This window comes from Spermophilus citellus, assembly GCF_964194105.1.
Source record: "Spermophilus citellus genome assembly, chromosome: 5".
In the NCBI taxonomy this organism is placed as follows: Eukaryota; Metazoa; Chordata; class Mammalia; order Rodentia; family Sciuridae; genus Spermophilus; species Spermophilus citellus.
In genome coordinates, this window is record NC_138186.1 from 41,644,374 (window position 1) to 41,669,967 (window position 25,594).

The 25,594-nt window shown below is 39.4% G+C and overlaps 2 pseudogenes across 2 annotated transcripts; one reads left to right on the forward strand and one right to left on the reverse strand.

The window, feature by feature from the left end:
- Positions 1 to 14,449: 14,449 nt before the first annotated feature.
- Positions 14,450 to 15,344, reverse strand: LOC308649869 (von Hippel-Lindau disease tumor suppressor-like; annotated as a pseudogene). Its single transcript has one exon. The product of its transcript is annotated as a von Hippel-Lindau disease tumor suppressor-like (transcript).
- A 5,315-nt stretch (positions 15,345 to 20,659) lies between these two features.
- LOC308649831 (oxysterol-binding protein-related protein 9-like) lies at positions 20,660 to 22,718 on the forward strand (annotated as a pseudogene). Its single transcript has one exon. The product of its transcript is annotated as an oxysterol-binding protein-related protein 9-like (transcript).
- Positions 22,719 to 25,594: the final 2,876 nt, after the last annotated feature.

Below are 25,594 nucleotides of genomic sequence, written 5' to 3' on the forward strand. Positions count from 1 at the left end.
AAAGTGTACTCCATTAGGAAATCCTCCCAGCTTGCTACTGGGTCTTATAAGAGACAGGATTCCTGACTGTGGGGCATCAAATGACTATGAGCCTCGAAAGGCCTATGATTACCTGGGTACTGTCAAACCAATCAATATGAAAAAGTCACACAGCCATAGCATCATCCATTGAAATACAGAAGAAGTACATTCTAAATATAGCATGAGCAGAACTGGGGTGCAAAAGTAAGGTGCATAAGCTTGTGGCCCAGATCCTCATGTTGTCCATGTTGCCTCAGGATCTCTGCCTTTGCTTTCATCAGTGGCTCATGGGAGGTGTTCCAGTTATCTATTATTATATTATAAAATCTCCCAAATCTTAATTTTTTTTAGAAGAGAGAGAGAGAGAGAGAGAGAGAGAGAGAGAGAGAATTTTTTTAATACTTATTTTTTAGTTTTCGGCAGACACAACATCTTTGTTTGTATGTGGTGCTGAGGATCAAACCTGGGCCGCACGTATGCCAGGTGAGCGTGCTACTGCTTGAGCCACATCCCCAGCCCCAAATCTCCCAAATCTTGATGGTTTAAACCTACCACAACTTCATTGTATCTCACAGTATAATTGGCCGAATTCAGGAAGGTCTTGGCTAGGTGAGTCTTATGTTTCATGATGGGTCATCTGGGATCGCTTGGAGGTATTCAGCTGACAGATGGACTGCTCCATCCTGGCACCTTGATGGGTTTATTGCAAGTTTGGGCTCATCTTGACCTTTCTGTTTTTATATTATCTCAGGATCTTACAAATGATCTCTCTAGCATAAAAGTCAAGTTTTTTACATGGTGATTTGGGACTCCAAGAGCCATGCCAGTTCTCTTACAGACAAGGCCCAGAACTGGCATGGTGTCACTTCTGTCACATTATCTTGGTCAAAATAGCCATAGACCAGTCGTAGATTCAAGAGGATGGGAAATAGATACCCTCCCTGATGGGAGGCTTGTAAGAGTTTATAAGCATCTATAATCTTTCTTAGTGGGAAGGAGAGGTACTTTATGAGAAGTTTACAGAGGGAAAAAAATGCTAATTTTAGTTCAGTTCAAGACATTGGTCTGAGCTTAAAATGGACTGCTTTTTTTAAAAAGCATATTTTTCTCTAGTCCATCCATTTACCAGTAAATGCCCTAATTTCATTCTTCTTTATGGCTGAGTAGAATTCCATTGCATATATATAAGACATTTTCTTTATCTATTTGACGGTTAATGGGTACCAGGGCTGGTTCCATAACTTGGCTGTTGTGAATTGGGCTGCTATAAACAAACATTAGTATTCATGTTCTATAGTATGCTGATTTTAGTTCTTTTTTTTTTGAGAGAGAGAGAGAATTTTTTAATATTTATTTTTTAGTTTTCAGTGGACACAACATCCTTGTTTGTATGTGGTGCTGAGGATCGAACCTGGGCTGCATGCATGGCAGGTGAGCGCACATCCCCAGGCCCTGATTTTAGTTCTTTTGGATAAATACCAAGGAGTGGAATAGCTGAGTTGTAGGTGGTTCCATTCCCAGTCTTTTGAGGAATCTTAATACTGCTTTCCAAAGTGGTCATATTAATTTACAGTCCCACCAACAATGTTTGAGAGTATGTTTTTTCCCCACATTCTCACCAGCATTTATTATTATTTGTACTCTTTCTTTCTTTTTGGTACTGGGGATTGAACCCAGAAATGCTTTATCACTGAGCTGCATCCCAGCCCTTTTTATTATGTATTTTGATAAAAGATCTTGCTAAATTGCTGAGGCTGGCCTCCAACTTGGGATCCTCCCACATTGCTGGGATTACAGGCATGTGCCACTGTGCCTGGTTATTATTTGTATTCTTTTTAAAAATTTTTAGTTATTGATGGACCTTTATTTTATTCATTTATTTATATGTGAATCGAACCCAGTGCTGCACACATACTAGGTAAGCACTCTAGTGCTGATCCACAACCCCAGCCCATATCATTTGTACTCTGGATGATTGCTATTCTAACTGGGGTGAGATGAAGTCTCAGTATAGTTTCGATTTGCCTTTCCCTGATTGCTAAGAATGTTGAACGTTTTTCATATATTTCCTGGCCATTTGTAAGCTACTCCTCACATCAGGAGGATGAGAAATGCCTGTTTATATAATTTGTTTATTTGTTTGTTGGTATTAGGGATTAAACCAGGGGCCCTTAACCAGTGAGCCATATTCCCAACTCTATTATTTATTTATTTGCATTGAAGATACCATTTTTAATGTTCCTGGAATGGCTGGTACTGGTAGATAATTAAAACACACATTAATCGAATGAATACAGGGTTTCTTACACTGTTGATTGCAAATTGAGTATTTGTCTCTTAATAAAATCACATTTGACATGTATCTTACGATCTACAATACAATTCAAATTTAAAAGGTGTATACAAACAAAATAATACAAGATACTCAGCATCTTCCCTAGGCTGTCAGTGCCACACCCACATGCACTTGTGTACTGAATATTTCATGAAAATACTTTAGAACCCAGTGCCAACTCTCCCTCTTAAAGCATTCTATGTTGATAACACCTTTCTTTCTATATCCATCATGCCTTTGTTAACTGTACTGCAACACATGGAGTGCTGTTTTAATTGTTTCTTGGTTTCCATTTTTGAACAGCACATACTTCGAAACTATGAGCCATGTATTGCCCATCTGTATTAACTTATCATTTTATAGTTTATGACAGATATTGGGTAATCAATGTGACTATTTAATAAAATGAGTAAAAGTGAGCATTCAGGTAAGGGGCACAATATTTAGAAGATTTCTATATAGATTGGCTTAACTGATCCTGATATTATTTTTTATTTAAAGACCGGGTCTCGCTAAGTTACTGAGACTGGCTTTGAACTTGTGATCCTCTTGCCTCAGTCTCCTGAGTTGCAGGGATTACAGTGTGCACCACTGCACTTGGCATTTGTCCATTTATTGATTGCATTATTTGTGGGTGGTTTTTTTTTTTTTTTGTGTGAGTGTGTGTGTGTTAAGTTTTTTGAATTCTTTATACTTTCTGTATATTAATCACCTGTCAGAGGAGTAACTGGCAGATTTTCTCAGATTCTGCCTTAGCCTCCTGGTTCCTGGGATTTCAGGTATGCACCACTTCTCCCAGGTATTCCTTTTTATTTTTTGAGACAGGGTCTCATTAAGTTGCCCAGGCTGGCCTTGAAGTTGGGATCCTCCTGCCTCAGCCTCCTGAGTAGCTTGGATTACAGGTGTGTGACACCACTCCTAGCAAGGACATTCCTTTGAAATAAGGACAAGTTATTGCACTTTACAGCACTGATGGTAACACCACTGATGCTTGATAGTCTTTTGGTTCTAGGGGAAGCACTATCCACATTCATAGGGTTACTGCATGGATGTCTAAACTGTTTGCTGTGAAGATGCTTTTTAATTTGAAGTCATTTCATTTATTGATTCTTGGTTTTATTTCCTTGAGTTTTGGGAGTCTCATTAAGGAAGTTGGTGTCTGCATTAATATGTTGAAAATCAAGATTGAATGTTTTCTCTCATAACTAGAAGCTGGAGAGAAATAAGAAATTTTTAAAAAGATGGGATCCCATGAAAATAGAAGGAAGACTAAAAGAGTGGAGGAAGGGAATCAAGGGGGAAGGAAGAGGTACAGGAAGGGGGAGGAACCACAGAATGAAACTGGTTCTATGCATCATTCTGTGTGCATGTATGAATATATCACAATAAATTCAACTTTTATGTATATCCATAATATATCAATTAAAATACAATAAATTAATAGAAGGAAGACCAAGAAAGTAGGGGAAGATGGTAGGGGGAGGGAGAAGGGGAGGGAGAGGGGAAAACTGAGGGTTGAAATGGAGCAAATTATATTCTACACATGTGTTAGGAAACAGATGAGGATGGTGGGAACATGAGGTTGAGAGAATTATTCTATAAAATAGGCCCACTGTGCTGACCCCCCACATGTTTTCTTTGCCAAAAAGCAATTTGGCTATGGCCCTGCCTGGCCTAAGTGGATAGGATATGTCCCATTCCTCAGCAAACTGAGGCAGGGGCAAAGGTCAGGCAGTCAGTGTAGGTAATGAAGGATGGAAGGCAAGAGAGTGATGACTGGTTATCAAAGAAAGAACAATCGTTTTGCTGGGTCAACTGGGATTGTGTTCCTGGACACTCTGGGTTACGATCAATTAATCTCCTGTGCTCCTGCTTCTAGTCATGTATACAGGGAAGAAAGAGAAGACAGTGATTAAAGACATGGGTATTGGGATTTATAAGAAAGCTAGTTGCACCCTCTCCCCTTGGCTTTTTGTTCCAAGGCCTCCTTCTCTTTGTGGAGTCTGTCCTCTATCACTTTCCTAAATACAACTTGCTTGCTACGCTTGCTTCAGTGTTATTCTTCAACCCTGGGAACAAGAACCCATTTCCAAACTCCACCAAACTGGTATCACATGTCACAATGAACTTCACAGTTATAAATAAAATAACAAAAAAATAAAGAAGAACATAAAATAAATAAATAAGAATCAAACAAAAACAGACTGCTGCTGCACTATAGCCTCAATCAAAAGTAGCTGTGGAAGACAATAGTGATGGGAAATCTTCCCAAAGGACAGGGCTTTGGGTGATGCACCTGGCTATACGTTTTGTTTGGAAGGAGAAGGGACTCAATGGAAGAACAGATGTAAATAGACAGTGGCAAATGGCTTAGCTAGTTGACCAAAGGCTTGGAAGGAGAAGGTTTGGAAGATCAAAGATTAAAATTCAGGGAAGAGACACACAAATGATTCTGTGAAAATGCAAAAGAAAGTGTGAGTATTTTTGTATTGTATGCTAATGCCCATGGGGGCACATCCATAATTTAAGAAGCACTCAACCACCAAGTAAGAGAATGAGTACTTCACTTCAACCAGCCTCTGCATAGGTTACCCCAATGCTGCACAATGGGCTCACGAAAGCAGTGGCTATGGTGGTGGGAGGTACAGATGGGCCCAAAAGCATGGGCTTCCACTCACCACTTAACTTCTGCTGCTGCTGCTGAATGTCCAATGTGCAAGAAATATACAAACATTATATATTGGTGCCATATTCTGAGTAAGAATTCATAGGCCTAAGAGTCAAATTCAAGACAATCTGTCTACTGCAAAATTGGTCATGATCCTGTATAACAGGAAAAAAAAAACCAAAACAAACAAACAAAAGAACCTTAGCTGTTTTCTCCACTATGCTCTCAACCCTAGACAATTCTTTTTTTCTTAAATTTTTTTTAGTTGTAGATGGACACAATACTTTTATTTATTTTTATGTGGTGCTGAAGCCAGATTTAAAGTTAGGTAGTCAGTGTAGTTAGGTAAATCGGGTCTAATACAGAGTGAAATCTAAAATGGAGGCCATGCTGGGAATGACTCAAGGAAAATACAGGACAATGAAATGTTAATGAAGTCCTGAAAAGGCCCTAGGCCAAAGTCCACCTCAAAGAAGTGTTAATGAACAGCCCCCAACAAACTTAAAGATACCCCATCCCAAAGAAATGATAATGAAGTCCTTCCTGCCCAGATGACTTCTTTGGCCCACCTGTGTCCCAACCCCTCCCACCTACATTCCATCCCCAAAACTATAAGAAAGGGAAACAACCGCACTTCCACGGATTCCACCTCTTGGTTCCCCTTCTTCCTCCGGGAGAAGTCTTTTCTGCTGTCCTTTAATAAACTTCTAATTTCTACTCTGACCTTGCCTCGGCGTGCTCCTTTGGTGTTATTCTTCAACATCGGGGAAGCAAGGACTCGTCACCGGTCAACAGCGGTATCAGTGCTAAGAATCAAACCCAGTGCCTAATACATGCTAAGCAAGTGTGTTACCACTGAGGTACAAACCCAGCCCCAACCCTTGACAATTTTGTTCACTAAAATGCGTTGTTTTTCCTCCCACATTGACCAAGAAATTCTCCAGTGGACACTTACTGGACACCCTGTAACTTAATTCAAGTCTGTACTATATACCTGGATGTTGAGTCAGATCCCATAGGTTAAGGTATCCCACAAGACTGCCATGCACTTCAAATACTAATTTTAAGTCCAGGCTCTGGAAATTCTGACTTCCTGGATAGATATCAGGGGTTCCCACAATCCTCCCTTTAGATTCAATCATTTGCTAGAGTGATCCACAGTACTTAGGAAAGCTCTTAGGTTTATCAGTTTATTATAAAGGGTATTATACAAAATGTAGCTGAACAGCCAGATGGAAAAGATGCTTAGAGTAAAGAATGTGGGAAAGGACAGTTTCCATGCTCTATCCAGGACATGCCGAGTGGAGAATAACACCTACATGTGTTCAGGAACCTGGAAGCTTTCTGACCTCATAGTTCAGGAATCTTTCATGGAGGATTCATCATGCAGGGATAATTATTAACTCCATCTCCAGCCCCTCTCCAGGATGTGGATGTGGGATGTGGAGCTGAAAGTTCTAAACTTCTAATCAGGGTTTGGTTTTTCTGGTGACTAGGACCCATTCAGGAGCTCAAGTGACATCTTACTAGGACAAAAAGATGTTCTTTTTTTTTTTTTAGTTGTAGTTGGACACAATACTTTTATTTTATTTATTTATTTTTATGTGGTGCTGAGGATTGAACCTTGCACCTCGCACATGATAGGCAAGTGCTCCACCACTGAGCCACAACCCCAACCCCAAAAGATGTTCTTTTTAACAAAGAAATTCCAAGTGATAAGGAGTTCTGTGTCAGAAACCAAGGTCAAAGATCAAATTTTAGTTTTGAAATAAAGATTCTCCTAGCATTCCTATTGTTTAGAAAATTACAAATTTTCAGGAGCTCCATGCCAGAATCTGGGAGAAGAGATAAAATATTTCTTATATCACAATATTGCAGTTCCTTGGCCACCACATTATTCTGCAGCCCTTGACTGCATTATCTTTTCTGATTTTACATATATGCTTTTCAAATGTTGTTATAGGCACAAGCACAAAGCCAGTTCAGTGATGATCTCAGGTTTGTGTTATTTTGTTGATTCTCTCCCAAATTTAGCTTTTTGAAATTCTTTTGGCTTTATATTATAGGATGTGTTTTAGTCAACTTTTTTGTCATTGTGACCGAAAGACCTGACAAGAACAATTTCAGAGGAGGAAAAGTTCATATCTCAGTCCATAGATAACCTGCTCCATTGCTGTGGGCCCAAGGTGAGGCAGGGCATCATGGCAGAAGAGTGTTATAAAGGAAAGCAGGTCAGAACACAGGCACCAAGAAGCAGAGAGAGATATATAACACAAAATCACATCCTAATGACCCACCTCCTACTCACACCCTACCTGCCTACAGTGGCCACCCAGTTGATTCCTAACAAGGGATTAATGCACTGATTAGGTTAAGGTTCTCATAACCCAATCATTTCACTTTTAGACTTTCTTGCATCATCTTACACATGAGTTTTTTTGGGGGACACTTCATATCTAAACCACAACAGTATGGGATGTATTAGTAATCTCTGATAGTTTTGTGGCATATACAATATTCATGGATAAAGCAACTTTGGGAGTGGATAAGGAGCAAGATGTTTATAAATTTAAATTTGTTTTTATTTTAGTTACTGCTTTGTTATGGCCATTTTGCCTGACCATTAGTGATAAGCACTGCAACTGATTCCTACTGGGGCATATATTTGTAGCCTCTTCTGTCCCGAGCCTATAGCAGCTTAAAATTTTCTCTTTTACACATGCACACACACACACACACACACACACACACAAATAGGTAAAGCATGCACAGCTGGAACATTCAAAAGTCAGTCAAGGACATACTTAAAAAAATAGATTTCCTGCTAGGGTGTTTGGTAGTGCACATCTGTAATCTCAGTGATCCAGGAGACTGAGGACCAAGAATCACAAATTTGAGGCCTGCCTAGGCAACTTAGCAAAATCTTATCTTAATATTTAAAAAAAAATAAAAAGGACTCAGTGATGAAAGAGCCTTGAATTCAATCCCCAGTGCTACTCACACACACACACACACACACACACACACACACACACACAAAGAAAAAGCATATTTCCCTCCCATGTCTGTTCAAACTATTCCCTTTTCTTAGGTGTAACAGTTGTGACCAGTTTCTTATTTCATTTATATTATACTGGTGTATATTCTTGCAATGTTTTATTTTTATTATACTGTATAGGCCCAGTCAGGAGACAGAAATCACAGTGTTTCAAACAGGAAGTTTACTATAAAGCATTGTTAAGCTATGCTATAAGAGTAACTATAATTCTGGGCACAATGGCACATGTCTGTAATCCCAAGGCAGGAGGATTGTGAGTTCAAAGCCAGCCCCAGCAACTTAGTGAGGCCCTAGAGCAATTCAGCATGACACTGTTTTTAAATAAAATACAAAAAAGGGCTGGGGATGTGGCTCAGTGGTTAAGTGCCCCTGGGTTCAATCCCTGGTACCAAAAAATTTAAAAAAAGACTATAAGGTATAAAGATAAATCTATTGGATACTCTTGGGCTGAGGGAGAGTTTAGTTCCTTCTCCCAATGCAGAATTCACACTACACTAAAGAAGGGGTAGTTGCAGCTTACTGGAATAGCAGAAAAGTTTTATAGTTTTTCTAGTTCAGAGCTGGTCCACAGGTGCTGATAAAGCAGGAAATCCACAGTTGGCAAGAGGATACTTGGCATACAAAGAGTACGAGTGCCACCATAGTTGGGAGGACTTGTGGTCCTCTTTGAGCTGGGAGAGCTGTAGGGGAAAATCTTTTGGGGCTGCAGGTGATCAGAGGGAACTGTGGGTGAGAGATCTGTAGCATGGGGTGTCTATGATGAGATGGCTGTAGGAAGGTGATCAACAGCTGGGTTGGGCTGTGGGATTGCTATGTATTCTAGACACATGGAAGGGGCAGAACATAACTAGCTTACCTTTACACCTGCACCTGGCAACAGTGGGTTCAGAAGAGAAGCCCCTTTCTCCTGTGATGTTTTCCCAGAGCTCTCTTACTTACTACAAAGGAGAAATATTTGAAGGATTTCTGTCCATTAATGCAGAGAAATTATAGAAGTTGAATTTGGAGTGGAGAGCCAATATGTTGATATTTGGCACATGTACAAATATAAATAACTATAAACATGTAATGTCCTTACTTTTAGACCACAATACAGGCATATTACCTCATTTGGTTCATTTGCTAAGAGATTGTTCCATATGAATGTGTTTGAAGTTACCTCTTTTCAAAGGCTACATACATATTCCACTGTATGTACCTTTACTTATTGTACTACTCTCTTATTAATTTTATTTCTAATAATTTGCTATTAAAAATAATACTGCAGTAAGTATCCTCATACATCTGCTATTTTATACCACACAAGTATACCCACATACAATTCTATAAGTAGAATTTCTGGGTCAAAGGCAGGCACATAAATATATGTAAATTGTATTTTTAAAATTTTTTAAAATTAGTTTTATTTATATATGACAGTGGAATGAAAATTGTATTTTTAACAAAACTTAATACACAAAAAGAATAAATATCATACAAGTACAAATTATATCACTAATGATCAATCACATACTTATTAACCTTCTATGGATCCCAAGATCTAGAACAAACCACTGACTCCATCTTGTGTCCACTTCTCTGTCCCTCCTTACTGTTTCTTCCTTGAAGGGATTCACTACTCTGTGCAGTGTATAGTTTTCTTGTTTTTTATTTTAACAGTTTTATCACATTTGTATAGATATCTAAAAAGAACATAAAATTTCCCCTATCCTTTATAATCTTTTTGTTCCTGCAAAGTAACAGCATGCTTTATTTTATAACTACTAGGTAATGAAGCAGTGGTATTTATGTTAACCAAGTATTGAATAATGGTACCAGTTTCATTCAACATGTTGTTTCGTATAAACATTTAGGCTCTTACAGTTGAACTTTAGGTTTTGAATATGATCTGATGAGACAGTATCAGGAGGATCTGTATTTACTACTGAAAAATCTTTAAGCCAGATGTAATGGTGAGTGCCTGTAATCCTAGTGATTTGGGAGTCTAAGACAGGAGGATTGCAAGTGTGAGGCCAGCCTCAGAAACTTAGTGAGACCCTGTCTCAAATAAAATTTTAAAAATAGGGTGGGGATGTAGCTCATTGGTAAAGTGACCTGGGTTAAATCTCCAATACTGCTCCCCACTCCACACACACACAAAGAAAAGAAACTCTCATATCTCAGCATTTAGATTGGGCTTTACCTCAGAATTATTGGCTTCTTCTATGTTAAAAAGAAAACTGAATTTAAAAATCTCTTATCTTTTTTCTCTATGAAATTCCAGAATTAAAAAATATATATATTTTAATTTGTTATAATTAGTTATACCTGACAGTAGAATGCATTTTGACACATCATACATAAATGGAGAACTTTTCATTCATCTGACTGTACATGATGTACATAGTCATGTAATCATATGTGCACAAAGGGTAATGTCCTATTCATTCTACTATCATTCCTACCCCCTACCCCATCCCCTCTCTTCACTCCCCTCTATTTTGAATTAGCATCTGCATATCAGAGAAAACATTTGACTTTTGGTTCTTTGGGATTGGCTTGAAATTCTGGAAGTTTGGTAAGAAAATATCATATTTTGAATTCTGAATGTGTCCTCCCAAAAGTGTATATTGGAAACTTAACACTTCTGTGCAACAGTGTTAGGGGATGGGTCCTAATGGGAGGTAATTAAGTTATGAGGACTCTGACTTCATGTATTAATGCCTTAATTGTGGGAACATTTCCTCATAAAAGGGCAAGTTTGACCCCCTTTTGTCTCTTGTGTTTTTGCCTTCTCTATAGGATAATGCAGCAAGAAGGCCCTTGCCAGATGCTGGCTCCTTCTCCTTCTTCTCCTTCTTCTCCTCCTTCTCCTCCTTCTCCTTCTCCTTCTTCTTTTTCATTACTGGGGATTGAACTCAAGAGTATTTTACCTCTGAGCCACATCCTTTCAACCATCTATTTATTTATTTATTTATTGTTTGTTTGTTTGTTTGTGGTACTGGGAATTGAACCCAAGGGATGCTTTAGCACTGTGCCACAGCCCCCATCCTTTTTAAATTTTGAGATAGGGTCTTGCTGAATTGCTGAGGCTGGCCTTGAACTAGTGATCTTCATGCCTCTGTCTCCTGAGTAACTGGGATTACAGGTGTGCACCATTGTTCCTAACCTTGGTGAAGTTTTAAAATCTCAGTTACTGCACTTTTAAACTCCAGATATTCTATTTAGTCTCTCCTTTGGTTTCTTCCTTCCTCCCCACCTTTATTTAGTATCATTTAATGTATTAAAAAACAGCTTTTTAAAAAAATTCAAAATAGGAAATGTCGGTCTCAACAATAGTTTTTTTTTTTTTCAGTAGATGGACACAATACCTCTATTTGATTTTTATGTGGTGCTGAGGATTGAACCCAGAGCCTCATGCATGCTAGGCGAGCACTCTACCACTGAGCCACAACCCCAGCCCTCAACAATATTTTTTAAAACATTTATTTCATTGGTTCTTCTTAGTTATACATGACAGTAGTGTGGGAAGCCATTCTGACACGTGATTGGGTGACTCCGTTAAGGGCCTGAGGCGCTTTGGCTATGTCGAAGCTTTCCCGACCCTTTCCTGATGAGAGAGCCCATCCGTGTGGGGGTGTGCCTGACCACTGACCCTGGGGACCCAATCACTGACCCTGACCTTGGAGTGCAGCCCCCACTCAACCTTCATCGGATGGAATTCTCCCCTGAATCTCTTGTTCCCCAATAAAAGGCTACTCCCCGGCGTGTTCACTCTCTCTCTCTCCTGCTAGCCCTGAGTAATCCTTGCTGCCCTGCTGGGCGGTTAGAGGAGGGAACCAGAGAGGGGAGCCCTCTGGGACCTAGCAATAGAAATAAGGTAACTGAGCCTGTGTGTTTTATTTCCATCTCTTCTAACTAACTTTATGCCTAGAACCTCATTAATGAAACCATTGCGCAGGCCGCGTGGTAGACAGTAGAATACATTTTGATAAATTATAAAAGCATAGGATATATGTTATTTTAATTACAACTCCATATTTGTAGGTGGGCATGATGGTGGTATGCATTTAGGTATTTTCATATGTGTTCATAGGAAAATTATGCTAGATTTATTCTACTGTCTTTCCTTTCCTCATCTCCCTTCTCTTCCTTTCATTCCCCTTTGTCTAATCTATTGAACTTTTCTTCTTCCCCTTTTCCCTGCTTTATTGTGGTTTAGCTTCCACATATCAGCAAAAACATTCAATTTTTGGTTTTGGGGGACTGTCTTATTTCGCTTAGCAACATATTCTCCAGATCTACCTATATATTGGCAAATGTCATAAGGTCATTCTTCTTTATGGCTGAGTAATCTTCCATTGTGTATATATAGCACAATTTCTTTGTCCATTCATCTGTTGATGGGCATCTAGATTGGTTGGTTCCATAGCCTAGCCATCAACAATACATTTAATACAATCACAGATTCCAAATGAAAAACATAAATGACTCATGATACAAGTTTTCAACCTTTCTTAGACAACACAGAAACAAAGTATTCAAGTTGTGTTTTAATAAGAGGAAAATGAAATCTAATTTCCACACAAAGATAGTTTAAAAAAATAAAACCAATGTTGAACTTCTTTAAATCCCCGCCCTATCCCATTTTTTTTTCCCTATCCCACTCTTGATCTTACTCAGCCAAGTTCTATGTCAGCAAATGCAACCCTCTGCCTTCACATGTCTCTCTACCCAAGATTTCAATAAAAAATTAAATATTAGTGGTGTTATTGAATAAAAACTACAATATGCTTAAAAAAGCCAGCTTATTTGTTGAATGTTGAAAGAAGGGACTAAAATTGGGTGTCATGAAAGGGTAGTCGGGAAATGGCAGAGCTTGTTTAATTTGCTTCACTCTGATTTTTAGATCATGGGATTATGTCCAAAGAAATTAATGATGCTAAGAAACATCCCAACCATTCATTCATATGTATACCAATGTCTATGAAAAGCTTAAAATAACATGGGAAAATATTTAAATTATAAAGTTAAAGAAAAAATAGGATACAAAAAACTGTGTATACTGTATGATAGTAACTCTATCAAGATAACCAACCAACCTGGGCTAAGGTACAGCTCAGTGGTAGAGCACTTGCCTATCATGTGGGAGGCCCAGGGATTTCATCCTTAGACACAACACCTTAAACAAAACCAAACAAAACACCTACCCAACCAAAATATGCCCTATGAGAAGTTGAAATAAAATGGTTCAGAAAGTTAACCATGGTTGTATTTAAGTAGTGTATCTACAGAGAACTTTCTTTTACTTTTCTTTTTAAAGATTTTCTCCATTAGGAAGATTTTTTAAAAAACTGTTACAAAAAGTCTGATAGAAGTATTGAATCTGAGTTAATGACTAAGTCCAGCTTATAAGAAAGGATGTGTGAACATTTATTAAACTATAAAACATTTCAGGCTTCTCCATCTACCCACTCTGGCCTAAGGATGGAGGGCTTCAGCCTCTCCCCTACCTGGGTGAAAAGTGTGACTAGGTTCTGTTGAAGAAAAATGCTGACCCAAATCCAAATGGTAATGCTATGAATTTATAGAAAGCAACAGAAAATATCAGACTTGGGAGCAATTTATTTACAATACAGGAGTGTTTTAATATTAGAATTAAACCCGAGGACAACTCTTTTTTGCTGTATTGTGTAGATATCAAGTTACAAAATCCAGTCCTGGTTTAGAAACTTAAACAAAACAACATTGTAATAAGAGCATACCAAGAAAAGTGTGAAACTGAGAAAAACTGCTTCTGTAAAAATAATTTCCTTTAAGACTTTTGCTTACTCACAACTTAAGGCCTCCCACTTCTCCCCAACAGAGGCCAATCCTCTAATACTTTCTACCAAAGCATCCAATGGTTTGTCCATCCAACAAATACTTATGAACAAAATAAAAACCACCATTTCAGGACTCTAATTTAACTAAAGGCATTTTCCAAGTCACACACAGATTTATCAGCAAAGGGTGGGGCTTTACTAGCTTAAAGCACACCTTCCAACCAATCATGGCTCACCCAAAACTTTGCTTTCCCTAGGGAAATACTAGGAAACCAAACTCTAAATAAATAAATAAATAAATAAATAAGGGTTGGGGGAATCCCAATGGTAGAACACACGCTTAGCGTGCACAATGCCGTAGATTCAACCCAAGCACCAAAAAAATAAAATAAAGGGAGAAATTTGTTCATAATGTGCTGGACACTGGAGCCTTAAACAGATGAGAAACCTGTCCCTGCCTTAAGGACATTTCAACTTTCCTAAAATGGGAGATAGATATCAACCACAATCCATTAAGAGCAGACATCATCACATTCTGACTATTAAAAATACACTGCAATTCTCATTGATTATTTATTTAAACATCCTTACACTGAAACTTTACTGACTTACTAGAGTGCGAAAATGCAACTACTTTCTCCTGATGAGTACTTCTAAAAAGGGCAGTTATTTAAAGGACACTTTGTGATGTTTGCCCCTAAACATCACAATTCCTAGTGAAATTAAGAAATGGCGCATATTTTACTCCAAGAATAAGACACTTTGCAACGAGATTAAGCGACCAGTCCTATTATCTAGATCAAGTCTCATCAGTACCCTGAAAAGCTGAGTCGTAAGAATGCTAACTTCAACTATCTTCAGTCTTCTCTTCCAACTGCTGATTGGCAATGTGCTCCTGTGTCAGCAGCTCCAAGTCTCTCTGTATACTCGGTGGTCTTCCAGATCTTCACAGAGTGATCTGACGATGTCCAGTCTCCTGTAGTTCTTGACTGGGCTTCGCACCACCTGGAGGCATCACTCTTTCAGGGTATACACTGGCAGTGTGATGTTGGCAAAAGTAGGCTATCCATCAACGGTGGCAGATGGCACAAATAATTCAGTTAACCAGAAGCCCACCGTGTGTTCCTACACCTCTGAAGAGCCAAATATGGTCTCGGGAGGTGTGGATGCGGAGGTGCTGCCCGGCTGCAGCGTCCCATAGGGCTGCGGCTCACCGCGGAAGTTAAGCCACACCAGCAGCACAGCCTGCGGGCTGTGGTTGCGGAAGATGCCCCGGGAAAGCTCCCGCAAATTGAACGAGTGCAGCACCGGCAGAGGCTGCCCGGCCTCCATCTTCTCTGCGCCACTGGCCTCATCCGGACTGCCGCACCCTGCTCCTTTCGGTAGCACTCTTCAAGGTTGAACAATCTGCACCCACCGCCTTGGCAGACTCTTCTGGTTCCTCACCTTCCTGGCTTCACCTTCCCAGCCTAGAGGACCGCTTCGCTGCCAAGGGATTCGCCAGCCTGAGCGGGTCAGGCCGGAGCCGTGGGTGCGTGCATGCGCGTGCGCGCTCCCGGCTAGGCTTGCGTGCTCTGTGCGCGTTCTCAACTGGGATTAAATGGGCGGTCCCCAGAATGGCTGGCTCCCTGTTATAGTCTTTATAATAAAATTTTTTATTTGCTGAGTTTTTGATGTTATCTCTTTACTTCTTTGCATATATATATTTAGTTTTAGGTGGAGGCCATGTCTGTATTTTACATTTATGTGGTGCTGAGGATCAAACCCAGTTCCTCATGCATGCTAGGTGAGTACTCTACCACTGAGCCACAACCCCAGCCCCTGATGTTATGCCAGATTCGTGGGACCCCAATAGACCTCCAGGAGCCAAATCCTATGCAAGCACACAAGAGTCTTTATTGCAAGCTAGAGCCTGGACTCACAACTGTTCCCAATGCAGTGGTCCCAGGGAGTGAGTCCTGGTCCTTTGTTCAGTGAGATTTTATAGGTTTTGGGGGGATACTCTATGCCTCACTACATCACACAACAAATCATTCCATACTGCGGGAAAATCAAACATTGATTAGCACATTCAATGGCGGGAACAAGATGGGTGATTGGTTAGTACAAGAAGGGGATTTTTTTTTTTTTTTTAAGAGAGAGTGAGAGAGGAGGGGGAGAGAGAGAGAGAGAGAGAGAGAGAGAGAATTTTTTTAATATTTATTTTTTAGTTCTCGGCGAACACAACATCTTTGTTGGTATGTGGTGCTGAGGATCGAACCCGGGCCTCACGCATCCCAGGCAAGCGCGCTACCGCTTGAGCCACATCCCCAGCCCAGAAGGGGATTCTTTTGAACTGATTAGTTTAGGCCAGGAGGTGTGTACGTGCTAAACTACATGGTTTCCCAACTTGTTATCAACCACCATAAACTACTTGGGGGTCATCTGGCATTCCAGGTATTCTCCCTGTCTCATACTGATTGGTAGTCGCTAGGGGGTTGCTATGGGTCCTCACCTAGCCTAACTGAGTCAGGGACACCTGGCGCCTCAGACCTCTCCTGTTATTTGCAGACAAACAACTCAGCAGAGTGGGTATGTGCTTAGGAGTGCTCTGTGGGTTTTTCCAAGGACAAGGGTCACGCCCCCTTCCTTAGGACAGGCCTTGAGGTAGAAGCTGCTGTTATTTATTTTTAAAAATGGAGTCACATTAGTTTCTCCCTACAAGTATATTTAATAAGTGCTTTTGAAATATTTTTGTCCAACATCTGGGATCTCCAGAAACAGGTTTTATTGACTGTCCCCTCCCATGTATGAGTCACATTTTCATATTTCTTTGCTTGTTTCATATTTTTTGTTGTTAATGTTAGTGGCACCCCTTTCTCCACAGAAAATCTTAACTGGATTCCTCCAGAAATCTTCACCATGGCTGATTTTAGGACTGTCAACAAAAGAATCTCTACAAAAGTTCAATGTAGATAAACTTCCTATTTTTGTGTTGCTCTATTTTACTTGGCTACTGGCCTGGAAGAAATTGGCACTCCAGGTGCTGAACACCCCTTACTAGTTTTTCCACAAATATGTATCCAGTATAGTAGTTTGTAGAAATGTGTAAACAAGGCCTCTAGCCTTGAGCTGGAGCTTCACAGAGAAGTCTACTTCTTTTTTTAAAAATTTTTAAAAATTGATTTTTAATAAAACAAATGACAGCGGAATACATTACAATTCTTATTACACATATACAGCACAAATTTTCATATCTCTGGTTGTATATAAAGTATGTTCACACCAATTTGTGTCTTCATACATGTACTTTGGATAATGATGTCCATCACATTCCACCATCCTGGTTAACCCACTGCCCCCTCCCACTCCTCTGCCCTATCTAGAGTTCCTCTATTCCTCCCATGCTCCCCCTCCCTACCCCACTATGAATCAGCCTCCTTATATCAAAGAATATAAAGAACTCAAAAACCTAAGCAAATAATAATAATAATAACAACCCAATCAACAAATGGGCCAAGGACCTGAACAGACACTTCTCAGAAGAGGATATACAATCAATGAATAAATATACAAAAAAAATGTTCATCATCTCTAGCAATTACAGAAATTCATCAAAACTACTCTAAGATATCATGTCACTCCAGCTAGAATGGCAGTTATTATGAAGACAAACAACAGTAATTGTTGGCAAGGATGTGGGGGAAAAGGTACACTCATACACTGCTGGTGGGACTGCAAATTGGTGCAGCCAATATGGAAAGCAATATTGAGATTCTTTGGAAAACTGGAAAAGGAACCACCATTTGACCCAGCTACCCCTCTCCACATTCTATACCCAAGGACTTAAAAACAGCATACTACAGGGACACAGCCGCATCAATGTTTATAGCAGCACAATTCACAATAGCTAAACTGTGGAACTAACCTAGATGCCCTTCAGTAGATGAATGGATTAAAAATGTGGCATATATACACAAAGGAATATTACTCAGCAATAAAAGAGATGTCTACCTCTCCAAGATAAGAGAAGTTACTAATTGGGCTCCATGATAATAGCTGGTAGGGTGAGGAAAGAAAGGGGAGAAGAAGCTGTCCCCTTCTTAGGTGTTATCCTTGAAGGGTTAACTTGCCCAAAACAGTGAAAGAAAAATTTGCTTTTATGTGAACTTCTGCAGATTGTGAACTTCTGAGCCCCTCCCCTTACATATTGGGTATAAAATTCTGAAAATACCTTAACTTGGGGTTCAGGGGATTATTTGATTACAGCAAAAGCTTTGCCTTCTGAATCTGGCTGGAATGCTTTGCCTTGTCTGTCCCTACAACATTAAAATTGGACACTTTAGATAAAACTATTGTATCAGCTCTAAATTATAATCACCCTATTTCTAAGAGATAGAAACTGTTGCTACTTTTGTTTGTTTAATTACTTTTGTGGACAAGTTCTATGAAATATGTTTCCCTTGCTGTGTGTAGCCATTTACATAATCATTTAGTGATTAGTCATCTTTTAAAAGAAATTTCATCATTTTATTTTTTGGTGCTTGGATTGAATCTATAGCATTGTGCATGCTAAGCATGTGTTCTACCATTGAACTACCCCCACCTTATTTATTTATTTATTTTTAGTTTGGTTTCCTGGTATTCCCCTAGGGAAAGCAAAGTTTTTGGTCAGTCATGATTGGTTGGAAAGTGTGCTTTAAGCCTGTAAAGACCCACCCTTTACTGATAAATCTGCATGTGACTTGGAAAATGCCTTTGGTTAAATTAGAGTCCTGAAATGGTGGTTTTTATTTTGTTCACATATACTGGTGACTTTTAGGGAGAGAATTTGCCATACTTTTCATTCAACCAATCTGTTTTCACTGAATTTTAACTCCAACCCTCAGTAAATAAGAATTCAAAGTAGTTTTGGATTGAGTTTGATTTGTATTTCTAAAGCATTATTCATTCTCAAAGCACTTTGAGAAATTTTTTGTGGGGCTTTACTCAAAGAAGGGAGCCACCCATCAGCTTGGGGCAACATGTGAGTTTCATGGACTTCTGGGCCATTTGTTCCATCTTCTTAACCTATCAAAATCCCTAGTTCTGGGGAAAAAAAAAAAAAAAAACACAAAATCTAATTCTGCACTTTTGTCTGGCCTCTGATTTTGTTAAAAAGCAAATAAGGTAAGAATATTTTGTCTTTGCTTGGTGTGGTAGTGCCCACCTGTAATCCTAGCAGCTCATGAGAGTTAGGCAGGAAGATCACAAGTTCAAAGCCAACCTCAGCAATTTAGTGAGGCCCCAAGGAACTCAGTAAGACCCAGTCTCTAAATAAAATACAAAAAAGGGCTGGGGATGTGACTCAGTGGTTAAGTGCCCCTGGGTTCAATCTCTGGTATTAAAAAAAAAAAAAATTCTGTCTTTGAGAGAAGTTATGACAAGAACAAGAGCATCCTCTCTAACATGGACATTAGGAAGCAAAAATGTCAGGCCTCCAAGAAGAAATCCTTCCCATATTTGGGAATGGGGACACTCAGGGAGTCTGGAATACTTCTTTCCTTAGTTTCAGTTAAGGAGGGAAGAGAAAGAAGTCTATAGTCCAAATTTGTTGTTCAAATTCTTTGAAAGGGCATCATTTCTCTGAATCCACATCCTCTCTAGGTAGAGAATTCCCTGAATTAGTTTTTCCATGCAGGATCCCAGGCTTCCTTGTGCAATTACTCCTCAGTGGAAATCTCCAAATCGTGTATGTGATTTTTTTGTTACCATCCAGAGTCTGAGAGTATGGCTCAGTAGTAAATTGCTTTTCTAGAATATGCAAAGCCCTGGGTTCAATCCCCAGTCTCTCTCTCTCTCTCTCTCTCTCTCTCTCTCTCTCTCTCTCACACACACACACACACACACAATCAACCAACCAAACAAAACCCCAGAACCTGAGGATGTGGAGGTTTGACTGTGCCTATTGTGCCAGGTACTGTGCCAGACACTAGAATATAAAAGTGTATGAGACATAAGTCCTGATCTTCAATTCCTTACTATTGACGGGCGGTAGACAATAAAAGGTGATTTATTTTTTATTTTTATTTTCTTTTAATTTTTATTTTTTGATGGTAGAGGGGAATTGCAAGGGGGAATTTTTTTTTTTTTTTTTCCAGAAAAGGCTAGAGGTGACAGAGAGCTTGGTGTGGTTCAAGGACTTGCAGGTAGTTTCACGAAATTGCAGGATTCTAAGTGGTTCAGTCATGGGAGATTGGAATCGTAAAGTTAGGAAAGCAGGAGCCTGATCTAAGAGTTTGGGTTCTATGTTTAATAACATGGAATCCATTTATTATTTTTGGCTAAGAGAGTACTATGGTCAAGTTTGTATGTTGGAGTGATTTCTCTGGTGGCAGTATGGATAATAAGAATTGGGCAAAACAAGAGGAAAGAAGGCAGTTAGTAGTCATTCATATCAATTAAATATTTCTGGTCCTTTCCTGGCACATGGTTGGCTTATTTGCCCTTGAAATTAGATGTGGCCACAAGACTTGCTTTGGTAAATGACAAGTGGTTGGACTGTTTTCCACTTCTGGATGGAAGGTTTAAGTGTCAGTTTACCATTTGTCACACTTACTCTTTCCTTCTGCCCTAAAAACTAGCAATATTCAAAATAGAGGCGGAGGGACGCGGTGCTCCGGGGGACGGGCTGAACCTCTGGCTAGGCCGCCTGCTCTGCCACGCTGCCCGCCCGGGGATCTGATCGAGGGAGTAGAAGAGAGGTGCACTGGTGCTCCCGCCCCAGGAGGCACCGAGAGCTGGTGCCTCAGAGAATGGCTTTCTTGCTGGCCACTTACGGAGGATTCAGGATTTGTTCCTAGTGTCCAAGACTTTGACAAGAAACTAACATAGGCAGATGCTTACCTACAAATCTTGATAGAAAAACTAAAGCTTTTTGATGACAAGCTTCAAAACTGTGAAGATGATGAACAGAGAAAGAAAATTGAAACTCTCAAAGAAACAACAAATAGCATGGTAGAATCTATTAAACACTGCATTGTGTTGCTGCAGATTGCTAAAAGTACTGTTAATCCTGTAGATGCAATATATCAACCCAGTCCCTTGGAACCTGTAATCAGCACAGTGTCTTCCCAGACTGTCTTACCTCCAGAACCAGCTCAGTTCTGTAAGTCAGAGCAGCGTCTGTCTTCCTTACCCGTTGGACCTGAATTAGCTACCTTGGGACATCATCACACTCCAACACCCAATAGTACAGGCAGTCGACATTCACCACCTAGTAGCAGTGTAACTTCTCCATGTCATGTCACCTTGTCTCCAAATACAATCCCAGAGTTTTCTAACTGTAGCAGTGAAGATGAATTCTATGATGCTGATGAATTCTATCAGAGTGGCTCATCCCCAAAACGGTTAATAGATTCTTCTGGTTCTGCCTCAGTCTTGACACATAGCAGTTCGTGAAATAGCCTAAAGCACCCAGAAACCACAGAATCACTGAATTCTTCCATGTCCAATGGTACAAGTGATGCTGACCTTTTTGATTCACATTACTGATAGAGACCATGATGGGGAGGTAGGATCAGTGGAAGAGCACAAGAGTGTTATCATGCACTTCTTGTCACAGGTTAGGCTCGGAATGGATCTTACTAAGGTAGTTCTTCCAACATTTATTCTTGAAAGAAGATCTCTTTTAGAAATGTATGCAGACTTTTTTTGCACATCCGGACCTGTTTGTGAGCATTAGTGACCAGAAAGATCCCAGGGATCGAATGGTTCAGGTTGTGAAATGGTACCTCTCCGCCTTTCATGCAGGAAGGAAAGGATCAGTTGCCAAAAAGCTATACAACCCCATTTTGGGTGAGATCTTTCAGTAACACTGGACATTACCAAATGACACTGAAGAGAACACAGAGCTAGTTTCAGAAGAACCAGTTCCCTAGGTTTCCAAAAACAGTGTAACAAAAGTGGCTGAGCAGGTTTCCCATCATCCACCCATTTCAGCCTTTTATGCTGACTGTTTTAACAAGAAAATCCAATTCAATGCTCATATCTGGACTAAATAAAAATTCCTTGGGATTTCAATTGGGGTGCACAACATAGGGCAAGGCTGTGTCTCATGTCTAGACTATGATGAGCATTACATTCTCATATTCCCCAATGGTTATGGAAGGTCTATCCTCACAGTGCCCTGGGTGGAACTAGGAGGAGAATGCAATATTAATTGTTCCAAAACTGGTTATAGTGCAAATATCATCTTCCACACTAAACCTTTCTATGGAGGCAAGAAATACAGAATTACTGCTGAGATTTTTTTCTCCAAATGACAAGAAGTCTTTTTGCTCAATTGAAGGGTAATGGAATGGTGTAATGTATGCAAAATACGAAACAGGGGAAAATACAGTCTTTGTAGATACCAAGAAGTTGCCTATAATCAAGAAAAAAGTGAGGAAGTTGGAAGATCAGAATATGAGTCCCACTGCCTTTGGAAGGATGTCACTTTCAATTTAAAAATCAGAGACATTGATGCAGCAACTGAAGCAAAGCACAGACTTGAAGAAAGACAAAGAGCAGAAGCCCGAGAAAGGAAAGAGAAGGAAATTCAGTGGGAGACAAAGTTATTCCATGAATGCTGGGTTTATGATGAACCATTACTGAAACGTCTTGGTGCTGTGAAGCATTAGGCTGGGAAACAAAAGTTTATACCCAATGACCAGGGCAAGTTGTCCAAATTAAGCAACAATCTTTCTTTGGGAGAACCTATCACTCCCTTCTTATTGCAGTGGTTCCTATCTCAGGGATACTGAACTTTCTGATGCAGATGAACAATTAAAGCTGGAAAAGCTTCCCTTTCTCTATGGCAGTTAAGATTTTGACTTCAGTCCTGAGAAAACTTTAAATTTTGAAACAAGATGTCAGCTCCCGTTCCAGACCCCATGCTTTGAAATTTTTCACACCCTGTACTTTTGTTCTGCTGTTAAATATGACATACAGACTCTTATTTCCTCTTTCATGTAATCTCTTGGGTTCTATATATACAAATATATACACACAAAAATATACCTGGTGGAAGATTTTTCATAAATCTTCCATCTATTGTAAATATTGGTTTCTCAGAATTGTTTTAGAATATTAGTACAATGTATTAAAATCAAGTGTTAGGAAATTTCATGGTTTCACTTATGATAGCTTTTATTTTGGAAATGAACTATTATTAAATTGTATCTAAACCTGGAAAAAAAAATGGAGGCTATTCTGTCAGTTTACATTCTTGAAAAAGAGTGACATGGCAAAAATTCTGGATAGATGGTAATAGGCATGTGCCAACAGCAAGAGATAAACCTTTTTCTTGTCACTAAGATTTTGATTTGGTTATCACAGCATAATCTATCTGCATGGCATTACTCATTGATATGCTAGTGATGAAGCTATTACAGTAAAAATGAGCAACACTCAGACCTCAAGTAAATTGGAAACAGTGAAATGGAGAGAAGTGGATGGATGTAAGAACTGATGAGATAAAATTGACTGGATGTGATGAATGGGATGCAGGAGAAGAAATAGGTTCACATGAAAAAAGATAACAGTTCTAAGTGGAGATGTCAAGTGGGTAGCTGAACTTATAAGGGTGCAACTCAAGAGAGATACATCTGGACTATCTGAATAACAGGACTGACATCAAGATGGTGTGAGCTACTGAGGGAAAAAGGCAAATGGGAAGTGGAAAGAGGTGAGCATGGTTCTATTTTAGACAGGTTCTTTATTCTCCATTCCATTCTTGTGAGGCTTTGATAAGTATGAGTGTAGACAGGCATTGAAAAGGAAATAGGATTTCATAGAAAATGGGGCTTATACTGCTGTTCTTTTTCCTTCTTCCAAAGCTCGCTCTCCATTCATGCTCTATCAAAATACTTTATCACCTACAATCTGAATTTGTGTTTATGTCTGGCCATTGCAGGCTGGTCAGAAGCCCAGAATTCCACTGGAAGATGAATTCAGAACAGCTATTATCCACTGTGTAACAGTTGAAGATAGATCCAGGGTCATTGTCATACAAAGAGATTGAGAATAGAAGAAAATCAACTCTAAAAATGGGGTTAGTGTTGTGATCCTTGGAAAGCTGGATGGTCAGGAAAATGCTAGGGCTGAAGTAGTGGAACTTTCTGCCTGATAACCAATTTTGATGTAAATTATAAGTTGCTGGTACATTTGATAACGTTGTAAAAGCAACAGCATATACTTGGAAAGTCATTGGATTAAATATCTCAGTTAAGTTTTAAAATATTGCTGTATATTCTTGGGTGAAATCATTAAATTCTCAGAGCTTCAACTTCCCCATTAATCTTCCTCAAGTAAGGGAAAATAAATAAATTCCTGATGAAGAAGGAAAGAAGACATGGTAAGAATTAGAAGTGATGATGACAAGACAATTAGAACAGAATGGAGAAATCTATAATGGAGATGAAAACAATTAAAAATGGAATGGAAAAGAAACAAACATATAGAGATTAGATATTAAGAATTGTAGGTATGAACATGTTTTTCAGTTTCAGATATGAATTAAAGATACTTATCTTTTCTTATCTGACTCTTTAGTTTCCCATTTTCTCTTTTTTGCATCAGTCTCTCAATCTCTCTCTCTCTCTCTCTCTCTCTCTCTCTCTCTCTCTCTCTCTGTCTCTCTCTCTCTCATACACACACACTCACATACACATGTACACTATGATCCACTGTAATGGTGTGGAAGGGTGTAAGGAAAGAAGTGAACTTGGAGCTCAAACTTGTTTGCAAAAGCATGAAAAATATTTCTTAATTCACAAAACATAAAAAATGCTTCTTAATTCAGAAAGTAGATTAAGTAGTATTTGGGGCATAAGGATATTTGGGCTGCAGTTAGACAGAAATAACTAAGTTAATGTGCAAAGTTTCCAGAATGCTGGACTAGTTCTTCTACATTGGACATGAAAAATGGAGAGAGACGATACAGAAATGGGCATGGCAGAGTTAGGGAATCTGTAGAAGTGAGGGCAGTAAAGACAGGATGGAGAAGAAAGGAAATACTTATCACCAACAGGAATGATCATGTTTGAATTTAAGATGTTTTGTGTAGATATACATCTTAACTGGGCCTCCATCTCTCTCTTAGATACCACACAGTGACACTGACCCTCTGCAGGGGCCTAGGTGTGTGACCTAGGGAATTGAACATTAAAAAAATAAATAAATTATGAAGAAACTTGTCTTTCCCCTCATTTCTCCCTGAAATGCCCTTATTTCCCCAGCAACCTTCTGAGTGCCCTCTTTACTTCCTCATCCTCAGGATGTATGTGAGAAGTTAAAGTGAAGCAGTGCCCAAGAAATAGGCTAAAGAATTTGTCCTTCTCTCAGGCATAGGGATTTTTGGACTAGAGGTAGACAGCAATGACTGAGCTATAGAAGACAATGATAACCATGAGACGAGAGGATTAGGTTCCTAAAGCCAATACTCTTTCTGCATCCCTTACTTATTCTCCTGTAAACTTATGATCTCCCTCTATGCTATATGTTATTTCTCAATCTTTTCCACTTATATCATTCTTTGACTTCCCTTGTGTTTCTCTTTTGGGGGGGGGGGGTTGTGGGAGGATGTGCCAGGGAATTCTCAACCAATAGCCATATCCCCAGCCCTTTTTTTTTGTGGTGTGGGTACCAGGGATTGAACTTAGGGGCACTCGACCACTGAGGCACATCCCCAGCCCTATTTTGTATTTTAT